Genomic DNA, 14,439 nt, shown 5'->3' on the forward strand with positions numbered 1-14,439 from the left:
ACTTAGTGATGTCCATTTTCAAAAATCAGCCAGAAAGAAGAAAAACAGATATTTTCTGGGCGGTGTTAATTAGTGAATAGTGTGTTCAATTGTTACCCACGAGAGTTGATTGTCAGCAACAGCAAACACACACCCAGATACAGGAACAGCACTGCACCATGTTCTCTGGGTCGACTCAGGCTGGTGCATTCTTTAGGCAGAGCTATGGTGGGAGAGGAACTAGGGTGTGCTGAAGACCTACTAGGTGCAGGGCCTGTTCTTTTCATTTGTTTCTTTTTTCTTTTTCTTTTTCTTTCTTTTTTTTTTTTTTTGAGACTGAGCCTCACTCTGTCGGCCAGCCTGGAGTACAGTGGAGGGATCTCAGCTCACTGCAACCTCTGCCTCCCAGGTTCAAGCGATTCTCCCACCTCAGCCTCCAGAGTAGCTGGGATTGCAGGTGCACGCCACCACATGCAGCTAATTTTTTTGTAGAGACAGGGTTTCACCATGTTTGCCAGGCTGGTCTTTAACTCCTGATCTCAGGTGATCTGCCTGCCTCAGCTTCCCAGAATTGCAGGTGTGAGCCAATCATTACACCCGGCCTGTTCTGAGAGCTGTGTATTTGCAAGTTCCAGGCTCCTATCTTCTCTGGAAAGGCCACAGGCCCATGTGAACATGGAATACCCAGCCATGCTGACCACATGGACCCAGTCCCCTTGCACTGAGTTGGCGTCCTCCAGCCCAGATCAGCTGGCATCTCCTGGCCTCTGCCCTCTATTTGATTGATACAAACCCTCCCAGGAAGGATACACGGAAGGCTCAACTCTCCCTGAAGATGTGCCAGAGGGCCCCTGGGGACCTCTGTTCACCCGATAGCCAGTTTTTGTGAATTCACCTACTGAATTATTGTTTCCCTGCTCTATGTCCTGCAGTTGCTTCTTTATCTCTACCCCAGTAGGCACCAAAATAAACTCTTTGCCTTGTTTCCCTGCGCAACCCAGCAAATGGGGATGCCCTGGGCTGTCCTGTCAGCAGAACATGTATTGATGAGTTGTGGGCCACCGAGGAAGTTCACGTGGTAGAACTGAGCGCAAATGACTTAAAGCCACATCTTTGAGAGTCCTGTTGCAGAAACCCTTTCAGCCAGTCTCCCAGGAGGCCTTCTCACTGCACTTGATCTGTGGAGCCCCCAGCCTTCTGCCACTTTGCTAGGTTTTTCCTCTCTCTTCTCTTCCAATCTCTCTTGTTATCTTCCAAATTTGCCTCCAGGCATATCTGAATCCATGGAGGTGCTTGGCTGAACAAAAGGATCTTTATAGGACAGGATGTCCCTTCCTTAGAAGAGCATTATGGTTATAAATGGCAAAGACATTTTCCTCCTTTACTGAATTACGTTTAACGACCCCAAAATGCTTCGCCTTGTATGTTGATGTTGAACATGAGGCAAGCAAACAGTCTGTGGACTTGGGTCACTGACACAGGCTCCTTTCCCTGGCTCCCCTCAGAGGTCTGCCCACCTTTCCACAACTTTGGTGTGTATAAGGATACCACATCTTCCCTCACCTGAGCCCGCCTCACTTGGCATGTTGGCCATGGCCTCCCTCAGGCCAACCCTTTATTGAGACATGTCAAAAGAAAGAATGAACTCTCCTTCACTTCCTCCTTCTTCTTTTAATTAATGGATTTTGTTTTTTAGAACGGTTTTAAATTTCCAGAAAAATTGAGCGGATAAGACAGCTCCTATATACCTTGATTTTTGTTCTCACCAAATTTCTCCTGTTATTAACATCTTACATACCAGTATGGTACATTTGTTAGAATTAAGACAATTCTACTGATGCATCATTATTAACTAAAGTGCACAGTTTATTCAGATTTCCTTTGTTTTTACCTAATGTCCTTTTCATGTCCCAGGATCCCATCCAGGATCCCACATTACATTGGGTTGTCAGGTGTCCTTGGGTGCCTCATGGCAGTGACAGCTTCTCAGACTTTCCTTGTTTTTGAAGACCTTGACAGTTTTGAGGATTGCTGGTCAGGTATTTTGTAGGCCGCCCCTCTGCTGGAATGTATTTGATGATTTACTCCCACTTGGACTGGGGTTATGGGTTTTTTCGAGGAAGATGGCAGAGGTAAAGTGTCATTTTCATCCTGTCACAAAGAAGCTGCATGCTATCAGCATGACTTATCACTATGGATGCTGGCCTGGAGAGTCTGGCTAAGGGAATGTGTGTCAGTTTCCTTCTCTGTCAAGTCACTCCTTTTATCCCCTCTTTCCAGGCTGTACGCATTGGAAGCCCCCATACACAACTCACACTTGCGAGGTGGGGAATCACGCTCTATCTCAGAGAATGGAGTATCCACAAAGGTTCTATAGAATTCGTCTGCATGGGAAATTTGTCTCTTGCACATTACTAAATTTATTAAATTGCTAATAAATTTATTAATTTATTCAGTCATGTATTTACAATGGTACAGACTCATGGGTATTTATTGTATGCTTTGGGTTATAATCCAATGCAACTTTATTGATTTATTTGTTCAAATTCTTCCTGCTTTGACCTTGGGGGGTTCTTTCAATGGGCTCCATTGCACCTTTGCATACTCCCGTCTCTCTCTCTCTCTGTGTGTGTGTGTGTGTGTGTGGATGATCACTTTCTTTCTTTTTGGCACTACAAGATGCTCCCTTTTCTTCATTTCATTCCTGCTCTTGGTTATTCTTGCTCCTGTTTTCAAATCTGTTTGAGATTTAAAAAACATGAATGTCCCAACTACCAGAGGGCCAAGAATATTGACTCCTCTCCATGAGTAACCCAGTGAGTGTCCACCTTCCTTCTTGGCTGCACAAGCATGTTTTCATTTAGTCCTTGTAGCACACCTTTGAGTGCATAGCAATATTCTCATTTGACAGAGACTCAGAAATGTTAAATTACCAGGTCAGAACTACACAGAGAAGAAGTGGGGAAATGCAATGGCCTCACCTTTGAGGGGAAAGTTCCCAGTCTCCACCTGGGGGAAGCACAATGTCAGCGCCAATTTGAAGAGGATACAGACCTCCAAGTCTTTCCCATGTGCCCCTCATTCAAAACCCTCTGGTAGATCTTGGAGTACTGTCTCCCTCAGGCCACTTTAGCTGTTTGGGACTTTGGAAATTCACCTCCCTACTAGAGAATAAAAAATGGGTAACTGGATAATTTTTGCAAAAACAAACCATGTCCCTGTCAGCAGCTCGATATCCATTCCCTGTATTAAAAATTGTCTGCTGGCTGGGCATGGTGGCTCACGCCCGTAATCCCAACACTTTGGGAGGCTGAGGTAGGTGGTTCATGAGGTCAGGAGTCTGAGACCATCCTGGCCAACATAGTGAAACCCCGTCTCTACTAAAAATACAAAAAAATTTAGCTGAGTGTGGTGGCAGGCACCTGTAATCCCAGCTACGTGGGAAGCTGAGGCAAAGAGAATCGCTTGAACCTGAGAGGCGGAGGTTGCAGTGAGCCAAGATCGCTCTACTGCACTGCACTCCATCCTGGGCGACAATGCGAGACTCCCTCTAAAAAAAAAAAAATTATCTGCTGTAAACAGGGAGAGGTGTGAATAGTGTTGCGCTCACTCTGCTCATTACAGGGTGGCTTTTGGTGGATTTTCAATGATGTTCAACAAATGAAGGGGGAAAAATAAACCAAAACCACCCTATTTTTATGAGAGGGTATGCATATTTACATATCAGTCTCATATTTCAGGTTCCAGTTTGGGCTATGGTTTTTTAAAAGGCACTATTTGTTTTTCCTTTTTATAGAAACAAAATTCACTTTGAATTGTGGCAGTTTTTTTTTTTCCTAAAGAAAAAGCTACATTTGAACTTTAGAACTGAATGAGTGTCTGGTTCATAGCAACCACATGAACGAGATTTCAAGAAATCCTACAGGACTCTACCAGAAATGAAATGGAGGAGTTGTCTGCGTGTAGTTCACGGTCAAACACTGTAGTCCCTGGGGCCTGTGGTCCAGACCACAAACATGTGATGAGGACCCAGAAGAAGGAGCCAGGCTGAGTCAGACCTTCGGCCTGCCTGGGCACTGGCTCTGCAGAGCCCAGAGAGATGTGTCTCCCTCCCTCCCACCTCCCTCACCTATGGCTGGGACCTCTCCTGCCTGCTCCCGTCCATGCCCCTGCCCGAGGCCACAGCTCTGATCTCCTGCCAAAAGCTGCCCCACTCCTGGGCCGCAGAGTCTGACCCAGGGCCGCAGAGTCTGGCCGCTGGAGGGGCTGGATTGTGCTCAAAGGGAGAAGGAAGAGCAGGGCTGGGAAGTGTGGCCTAAGTCACTGAGCCCAAAGGGCCCAAAACCCAGCAGCCCGGCTTGTATCCACCATGGGTGTCTTACGCTGGTACAAGTACCAGTCAGGTCCACCAGAGGGTGGTTTAAATTCTCCTTCAACCCCCAGTTGTGGACCAGGACTTGGCTCGCATTCAGTTTTGGAGGGAGGATGAACTCAGCGTTTTTGATGTTTGGGGTGAAAAAAAAAACAAGCAAGTCCACAATCTGCACTCCATTGACTGGCCCTCCCTCTAACTCCCAGTCCTCATGCTGTGTTCCTAAGATTAGCTGTTCAACAGGGCCCCCTCCAGGTGTTTTACTGAATAACAACAACAATGATGGAATAGTTTCAAGTGCCAGGCACAATCTGAAGTGCATTATAGACATGTATTATCTCACTCAAGCCTCACAGCATCCCTCTGTGAAGGTGGAATTGTTATCCCAAATTTGCAGACAACAAGACTGAGGCTCGGGGAGATGAGTAAGTAGTAGAGCTGAGATTCAAACCTGGATTCACCTCACTCCATAGTCCCTGTGCTAACTAACCACTAGGTTAAACTCCCGTGTCGGGCCTCACCCATGAATTGGAAAACTAAAACCTGGCTCCATCTTTGTCTGTCATTGGCTGGGTCACCTTGAGAAAGTCACTTTTCCTCTCAAGTACTCTTATTTACTATGAGTCAAATACAGTCAGTACCTGTCAGGGTTTCCTGAAGAAGTGCACATGAAAAGGATTTGTTTCCCTGCTGTAAGGGATAAGAAAACCTCCAAAGATAATGCCCCCCTATCTTTTTAAGGCTTCTCGTTCTTTCTTATGGCACTTTCTGCTCATGAATGGAAACTTATGTGTATTTACTACAGGGACAACCACATTTTGTCCTCAGAGCTATGGGGTGCAGCAAAGGAAGGTAGGATTTGGGACATTTCCCCAACTCTCTCCTGACCCAGATCCATGTATTCTCAGCTGGTTGGAGGCATGACTCCAATCTAACTGACCCACAAAACCTCTGCCTCACTCCCTTCTCTGCTTGCCTCATCCATTCTTCAGAACCCAGTTTGGGAGACCTCTTCCAGAAAGGCCTCTGTGACCGTTGGTCCGAGTGTGGAGCTTCTCCCTGAGCTCCCACCAAGCTACCTTTTTTTCCACACAGGATCTTGCTCTGTCGCCCAGGCTGGAGTGCAGTGGTATGATCGTAGCTTACTGCAGCCTTGATCTCTTGGGCTGAAGTGATCTTTCCACCTCAGCTTCCCAAGTAGTTGGGACCACAGGCATGCATCATCACGCCTGGCTAATTTAATTTCTTTCTTTTTTTTTTTTTTTTACAGAAGGAGCCTTGCTATGTTGCCCAGGCTGGTCTTAAACTCCTGGACTCAAGCAATCCTTCTGCCTTGGCCTCCCCCAGTGCTGGGGTTACAGGCATGAGGGACTGTGCTGGGCACCAAGCTCTCCTTGTACCTTCTTCCCCACTCCACAAAGGCAGGGACTTTGTGTGTCTAATGCCTGATCTGCTGCCCAGCAGGAATGCTCTCATTAAAAGATGAATGAATGAAAAATGGGTCAGATGCATCTCCTATGATGTGTGATTCATTCTCCAAGTTGTGTGGGTGTCTGGTTGGACTCTGCTCATGTTTCTCCTGTGTCCCCAGGTCCCACTTCTCATTGATGTGCCCCAGGCACTCTACTCTTTCTCCAGGTCTTCCTATCACTGAACCTACAGGACGGACCTGATGAATCAGAGGCAGGTAGCACAGGTGGATGGCAGGGGTACAATGTGCCAGAAGTGAGGTATTCACCACTTGTTCGGGTGGTTTGGGTTGGAGTCTAAGCTGGTTTTCTCTATTCCTATCTTACTCAAGGGAAATTCCTACCTGTGGCCAAGACAGAAATAGGAGAAACCAGCTTAAAATCCATCCCTTTCCTCTGAGACAGAAAACCATCAAAGTGTACCACATTCACCTTATCTAAGGAAACCTCAAATTTACTCAAAATGGCAGAGAGAGAAAAATGTGTCTCTTGTGTGTCTGGAGTTGGAGCCACATAATGCACACTCAGAGGGTTTACACCCCTCATGGAGGATTGTGCTCTTTATAAAGTTGCCACAAAAGAAGAGACACAGCCACTGATGCTCACAACCTAACTAAGATTAGGATAAGCCTAAGGGGCGGGGTGGTGGAGCAGACAGACAGGAATACAATGCCTTCTGCCTCTGCATGCCATTTGTCTTTCGGGGAAATCTGGCTGACAACTGCTGTAGATATTTGCTATCATTAAGACACTCTCCCATTTCCTATCCCACAGTTATGAGGAGTGTAAATGCCGCTGGACAGGAGCAGCGCCTGGGCAGATTCCATAGAAGAAATGTAATTCTGATGGAAATAAAACAAACAAAGCAAACTCAGCAAAAGTCTCAGCAGCCATGAACCTTCTGGGAAAGAGTTGCACTAAATTACTGAGTCTCTTCATTTTGATGAAAGTTCATGTCTTGAGAAATAATTGTTATTTTAACCATTTGGGAGGAAAGTATTCTCCCTAAAGCCTGAGCTCCTTGAAAGCAGAGCTGTGTCTTACTTATCTCTACATCATCCATGGCGTCTGGTTGTAGCAGTTGCCTTCCTAATATCTCTTATTTTTCTTCTTTGCCAACAGAACCTCTGTATTGTTGGGGTTTGAAGTAATAAGCTACATTTCCCATTCTTCTTGCACAGAGAGATGGCAAATGAGATGTAAGCAAAATTGAGCTGTTTGAAAGGGATTGAGAAGAATGCCTTTTTGCTGTTTCCCTTTCCTCCTGCCTGCTGACTGGAATTTAGATGTGATGACTTGTATTTCAGCAGCCGACAGAGTCTTGCTCTGTCGCCCACCCAGACTGTGATGCAGTGGCATGATCTCGGCTCACTGCAACCTCCGCCTCCCAGGTTCAAGCGATTCCCCTGCCTCAGCCTCCTGAGTAGCTGGGATTACAGGCGCATGCCACCACACTCAGCTAATTTTTGTATTTTTAGGAGAGACAGCGTTTCACCATGTTGGCCAGGCTGGCCTGGAACTCCTGACCTTGTGATCCACCCACCTCAGCCTCCCAAAGTGCTGGGGTTACAGGTGTGAGCCACCGCACCCAGCCACATCTCAAACGTCTAAGAGCTCAGGCACAGGGAGGTGAGCATGACGTCAGGTAAGGGAAGTAAGGGTTCGGTCTGTCATTCCTGCTGGACACTGAAGGTGGACGTGTATTAGATGACCAGATAGACGATGGGTTCTTGTGTAGTCTTTTCACTTCAGATGAGTTCCTTTGTTCTCCTGGGGCTTCGGGTTCCCTTTCTGTCCAGATGCCCAGACGCTCCTAGACTGGTTCTTCCCTTTCTTCTCTGGCTATTTTCTGTGCTTGCTCAGGGGGATGGTGGGAAGACAGTTTCCCTTACAGTTGCAAGGCAGTACGGCATTGTTGAGGGTCTCCTGCTGGAGAAGTGGAGCTTTGCGACTGTCACTCAGGAGTGCAATGCAGGTTCTGAGATGAAAATTTGTGAACCAGTTTCATGTGGTCAATGTTGTGAATGAATTAATAACTAGTGACGCTCTGAGTGCTGATCAGCTGGGATGACTTTGGAGCTAGATCTGAATACTAATGGGACTGGGTGACTTTAGTCGGTGAGAATTTGGAGACCCTCTTTGTTTCATTTAAAAGGGTCTAACTGAAACTTTTTTTTTTTTTTTTTTTTTGAGACGAAGTCTTGCTCTATTGCCCAGGCTGGAGTCAGTGGTGCAATCTTGGCTCACTGCAACCTCCGCCTCCCGGGTTCAAGCGATTCTCCTGCCTCAGCCTCCCGAGTAGCTGGGACTACAGGTGCCCACCACCACACCCAGGTAATTTTTGTATTTTTAGTAGAGACGGGGTTTCACCATATTGACCAGGCTAGTCTCGAACTCCTGACCTGATGATCCACCTGCCTCGGCCTCCCAAAGTGCTGGGATTACAGGTGTGAGCCACTGCACCCAGCCACTGAAACCTTCTTTAAAAAAGGAAAAAGAAAAGAAATTCAAGTGCACAGAGGAGCCTAGAGAGTGACTGCTGTATGGAAAGGAGGCATTGACATAGAAGGAGGAATAGAGTCGCGAGTAAATGCAGGAGAGGAATGCATGTAAAAGACTCCAGGAACGGATGCAAACACTAACATGAATATTTCCTAGTTAGAAGGGCCAACATGTGGTCTCAAGTATTTTTCATGCTCCTCCCAGGTGCGCTATATATATATATGTATGTTTGTGTGTGTGTGTGTGTGTGTGTATATAATTTTTTGAGATGGAGTCTCGCTCTATCGTGCCCAGGCTAGAGTGCGGTGGTGTGATCTCAGCTCACTGCGACCTCTGCCTCCTGGGTTCAAGCAATTCTCCTGCCTCAGTCTCCCAAGTAGCTGGGATTACAGGTGCCCATCACCATGCTAGGCTAATTTTTTGTATTTTTAGGAGAGACAGGAATTTCACCGTATTGGCCAGGCTGGTCTCGAACTCCTCAGGTGATCCTCCCACCTCAGCCTCCCAAACCAGACCCACTATATTTCTAATTTAGCCATAAGTAGTCAAGTAAGAAAGACTTGAGCTTGGGAGTGAGGAGAGAAAGATCCACATGCAGCAGATTCTCACGCACAGACTTGGCAAAAGGAATGTCCGGACCAAAGCTGAGATGACCCTTTTGTGTTTTCAAGGAAGAAGCTACAAGGAAAACATTATGGAAAGAAGCCTAATTTTTTTTGGTGCATTTCCTAAGTGTGTGTAGCTGCTCAGAGATTGTGTATCCCCAGGCATCGCTCCAGTATATGTGTTACTTGCCTATGTGTTTATACAGTGAATAGCTCTTTAATGCTGTGGTTCTAGCTTCTGATGTTCTGTGTGTATCTGTGCAGGGTAAGAAGAGAGGCTTCTGGGCTGAGCGCTGTGGTTCATGCCTGTAATCCCAGCACTTTGGGAGTCCGAGGAGGGCAGATCAAGAGGTCAGCAGATGGAGACCATCCTGGCCAACATGGTGAAACCCCGTCTCTACTAAAAATACAAAAATTAGCCAGGCGTAGTGGCAGGTGCCTGTAGTCCCAGCTATTCGGGAGACTGAGGCAGGAGAGTCACTTGACCTGGGAGGTGGAGGTTGCAGTGAGCCAAGATAGCACCACTGCACTCCAGCCTAGGTGACAGAGGGAGACTCCATCTCAAAAAAAAAAAAAAAAAAAAGAAGAAAGACTTCCACTGTAGTGGAGAGATCAGCCCCAAGAATGACATTAGAGGGAAAAGGCAGAGGCCTGTTTGGCATCCTGGGACAAGGATGGAGGGTGTGGGGGACAGTTACTGAAATGGGAGTTGGCTGGCAAAGGGAAGGACAAGGATTGGGGCGTGTCTAAGTACAGAAAATCGATCCATCAGTCTGGGCTAGCTCTGCTTGCCTGGCCCTCTCCAACTGGGGCTGCAAGGCTTGGCTTTGCTCACCACAGTTTAGCCATGAGAAGCACCAAGGAAGTGACGTCACCTGCTGCAGTTTCTGCCTCCTCATCTGCTATTAGTTCAGGCTCTTCAGACTCAGCAGAGGGGAGACCCCTGTGGAGAAGAAATGGAGCAGATATTTTATTTTATTTTACTTAATTTAATTACAGGCTAGCATCTTCCTATTTGCTTCATTTTTTTTTATGTTACAAAAGTTTTACACATTTGTTGCAAAATCTTTAAGCAACCCAGAAGCCTATACAGTAAAAAGCAAAATCTCCCCTCTCTCCCACCACTTCACTTCCCCAGGTGCAGAGTCTACCATTGTTTACAGTTTGAGACATATCTTTTGAGATCCTTTTCTAAATGAACACACAAACATAACGATATTCCTCTATACATACTAATCTACAACTGTTTTTAAAAAAACACATATCATGGATATCTTTCCAAGTTGATACATCCATATTTAATTCGTTTCCTTTTATCAGCTCCATCATAATCCATTGTATGAATGTTTGATCATTTATTAAGTCGTTCCTTATTGGAAGGCATTTGCATTGTTTCCAATGCTCCACTATTAAAGAAAAAGGTGGGCTGGGCATGGTGGCTCATGCCTGTAATCCCAGCACTTTGGGAGGCTGAGGTAGGTGGACCATGAGTTCAGGAGTTCAAGACCAGCCAGGCCAAGATGGTGATACCCCGCCTCTACTAAAAATACAAAAAAAATTAGGCGGGTGTGGTGGCAGGCGCCTGTAATCCCAGCTGTAATCTTGCCTCGTGAGGCTGAGGCAAGAGAATCACTTGAACTTGGAGGGTGGAGGTTGCAGTGAGCCGAGATCGGGCCACTGCACTCCAGCCTGGGCAACAGAGTGAGACTCCATTTCAAAAAAAAAAAAAAAAAAAAAAGAAAGAAAAGAAAAAGAAAAGAAAAGAAAAAGAAAAAAAAATGCTGGAATGAACAATGGGTATTCCCATAATATACAGTCCTAGAATGGAGTGTGCATCTCTAACTAATCAGCACGTACTATCAAAATTCCCTCCAAACGTTCTGTGGGTGCTTACTCTAATACACAGATTCAATTAATAACAGGCATGAGTGACTGGGGTCGTGTGCTCAATGCTCACCACCCCTTCCTCACCCATGCTAGTTGTTAGTTGACAATTTGAGTCCTGTGATTAACACCAGATATCACCCCATTTGTGTTGATATCTCTGAGACATGCAGGTCTCATGCCCAGAGTTCCATAGCCTCTATTTCCAATGAGACTTTGCCTGGAATGCCCTCCCTACATTGTCTCCTCTCAAAGTCCTCCAGAAGATTATCCTTGACATCTCTGCAAGCCCTTGGTCTTCCCCCTTGGTGTCCTTATTGCGTCACTCCACGAAATCTGAAATTATTTGTTAGCACGTTTTTGTCTTTTTTCTCCCAATAGACTGGGAGTTCCTGGAAGTCAGGGACTGAATACTAGCCAATCTGGCATAGAGCACACTATTTAACAATCAAATGATTATTGCCTGTTTTCTTTTTGTTATTGTTGTTGTTATTTTTTTAATGTTGGTTGTTTCCTGGACACTCTGAGCCTAGTAGATGTTCTAGAAATACTGATTAATTTGTTCAGTCATTCCGGATAACTTGTACATCTACCAGTCATAAAATTCTGCACTAAAGGGTAAAAATGTGGAAATAGGAATTGGCAGATGGCCAGCTATGGAGAAAATGTTGGGACTCACCAGCAGAGAGAGATGAAAGTTGGGTGGGTTTTAGGGAGGGGAGAGGACAAGGGGTCAGAACCATGGGAAGTGGATGGAGACAGAAGGAGGAACTGGTAAAGGAGAAAGGAAAGGAGTCTGAGGGGAAAGATGATGCAGGGGAGAGACAGGTTAAGGGACAAGCAGGGAAAACTTCCTGGAGAAAGGGGACTTAGGTGTCAGGCAAATGACAAATCCTAGCTGAAATCCTAGTTCTGCCGCTTAACAAGCTATATGGCCTTGAACTTAATATTTAATAAGCAGCCTTCTCATGTATAAAATGAGGGTAATACACCTACCTGCTGGGGTTATTTTAAGGACTAAATGGACTTATGCATGCCTTTAGCACAGTGCCTCTAACATGAAGAAAAGAGGGGGAATGTCTCTTTTCTTTGCTCAGCTCTCACTTAAGAACAGTTAATTGTCAAAATCAAATTGTATATTTACTCGCTCCCTTATAAGTTGACTTTTAAAAGATCTGTGGAGATTTACCAATACTTTGATAATTTTCCCCCAGACTCAACACTTCCAGCCCATACCACCCTGATCGCACTCCTCTGAGCCCTTTTCTTAAGGTGATACTTGGAACTGAGTGCTGGTCTTCCGTGTTCTCCGGATGTGGTTGACAAATGTGAGGTACAGGGGACACTGTTAGCCACCCCTGCTCATCCCATATCAGTAATGGACATTTACAATTTTATTTATTTATTTATTATTTTTTGAGACGGAGTCTCGCTCTGTCACCCAGGCTAGATTGCAGTGGCGCAATCATAGCCCACTACAGCTTCAACCTCTCGGGCTCAAGTGATCCTCCACCTCAGCCTCCTGAGTAGCTGGGACTATAGGCATGTGCCAGCACGCCCAGCATGTGATTTTATTTCTAACATTTCAAATTGTGCCATTGCCTTATGATGAATTTGTGGTCATCTGAAACTCTTAGGCACCTACTATTACAAATACACTTTTTGGAATGCAAAAGCAGAACTTTAAGTTTAAAGCTGCCAGACTGCGTCTTGTTGGTTGACACCCACTGCATCATCATTTCAGTTTGATGGGTTTTCTTGAATGCTTATTCTGTCCAGAGCAATCTCAGCTAAGATGTTTTCCACATCCAAAGATAATGGTTTCTGACCATCTTTTCCATTTTTCTTCTAACTAGTCCTCCTCTCTAGACCCCTCTGAAGTGTTGCTTCCACCCCTGCACTGGTGTGATCTTCCTAGCACCAAGCATAGTGGAACAATTACTCTCTTGATGTAGACGTTCCCTTCTATTTGTTCAGCCTAAGATTGTGACCATTCTTGGCTCATATGGCATTTGCTGTTGAGTAGAATTCTGAGGTCTTTTTCATGTGAAACCTTCCATTCATAGAAGCTGCTGCTTCTATGGGCCGTCGTGAATTTTTATTAAGAATCTAGCTGCTGCCTCAGGGGTTTTCTGATCCCACACACTGTGCAGACATTAACCATTGCTTATTGCTTCCAAAAAGGGAATGGGAGGGTTTGGCGATGTCTGAGCACAGTCATAACTGGCTAAAGAGGGCTGTCATTTTGGTGGTCAGGCATCTGCCCTAAAGGGGCAGACCTTCAGCAGGTGGGATGATGCATGAGCAGAGCTTAAGATCAAGCTCCAGGGACAAAGACACAGAACATTTGAAAACATCTGCACAAACATCACCCAACAAAGAGTGTTTGGAATGGGCAGGGAATGCATGGGCTCCATGAGGGCTCTCCAGGCAGGCATCTGTGGTGGTCACACCCTGTTTGTGGACCCACTGCTTTTGGCCCCTTCCCAGCCTTAAATAAGTAGAGATTATTTAACATATGAGACATGGGGGTTTCCCTTCATAAATCAGAAGTATAGCATAATGGGAATACAATGAAAGCCTTATTGTCTGGGAAAGAAATGAAATCCTGTCCAATGTCACGGTGGCGGAGTCTTGCCTTGCATTTTGTTCCCTAAGATGTTTGAAATAGAGAGTGGAAGGGGTCTAGGAACACAGGATCCCCTTTAACTTCCTCTAGAAACTTTTCCTTCCCCCAGGCAAGAGCAGTAATGCCTTATGTGTCAATGACTCAGTGAAAGCTGTTGGGGTGAGGTGACCCTCCTGGTAACTCCACGGGATGCCCCTCTAACTCTTGTGTGCATATGTATGTGTCTAATAAAGACAAGGTTTCCTCTAGACTAGTGCTGTCCCAAAGCACTTGGAGATGATGGGAATGTTCTGTAATTGGTGCTGTTCAGTATGGTAGCCACCAGCCACGTATGGCTGTTGAACACTTGAGATGCGGCTAGTGCAACCAAGTAACTGACTTTTTAGTTGCACTTAATTTCAATGAACTTTAAGTGGCCAGATGTGGCTGGTGGCTACTGTATTGGACAGTGCAGCTCTAGACCACAGAACTAAGGTTTCACTTCATTTATTCACCCACCCACTCACTCTCATTTATTCAGTGAAAGTTATCCAGGCAGCCTCTCCGTGCCCGCTGGAGGCTTACAGCCTTACAGAAAAGTCGTAAGCCACGGCACCACGTTACAGAGCACTTACAGTCTTGTGGGAACAAAGCAGCAAGTAAAGAGATGATCCCATGCAGGGTGGAAGGTGCAGTCATCAAGTTATATACAAAGTGGTCTTCAGGAAGGGAGGTGAAGTTCTATGTCCAAAGGGCACTTATAAAGGCTTCACAAAAGAGGTGATGTTTACTGATGTGTTCAAGTAGTGATTTCTGAAATCCTATTCCTCAGTACTTATTTAAAAGGAAAAACTAGCCTTGAAGCTCTAGTGCTAGTGAGCCTTCAGTTTACTGCCTCACATGGCATTTCATTAACTCCTGGCAATCACACCTATGGAAACAACTGTCCCTGTTTTGGTGTCATCAAAAATCCACTGATCAATCTATCAGTTTATCAATTAAGCTAATACCAACAGGAAG

The sequence above is a fragment of the Macaca nemestrina genome, chromosome 7 (assembly GCF_043159975.1).
Source record: "Macaca nemestrina isolate mMacNem1 chromosome 7, mMacNem.hap1, whole genome shotgun sequence".
Lineage (NCBI taxonomy): Eukaryota > Metazoa > Chordata > Mammalia > Primates > Cercopithecidae > Macaca > Macaca nemestrina.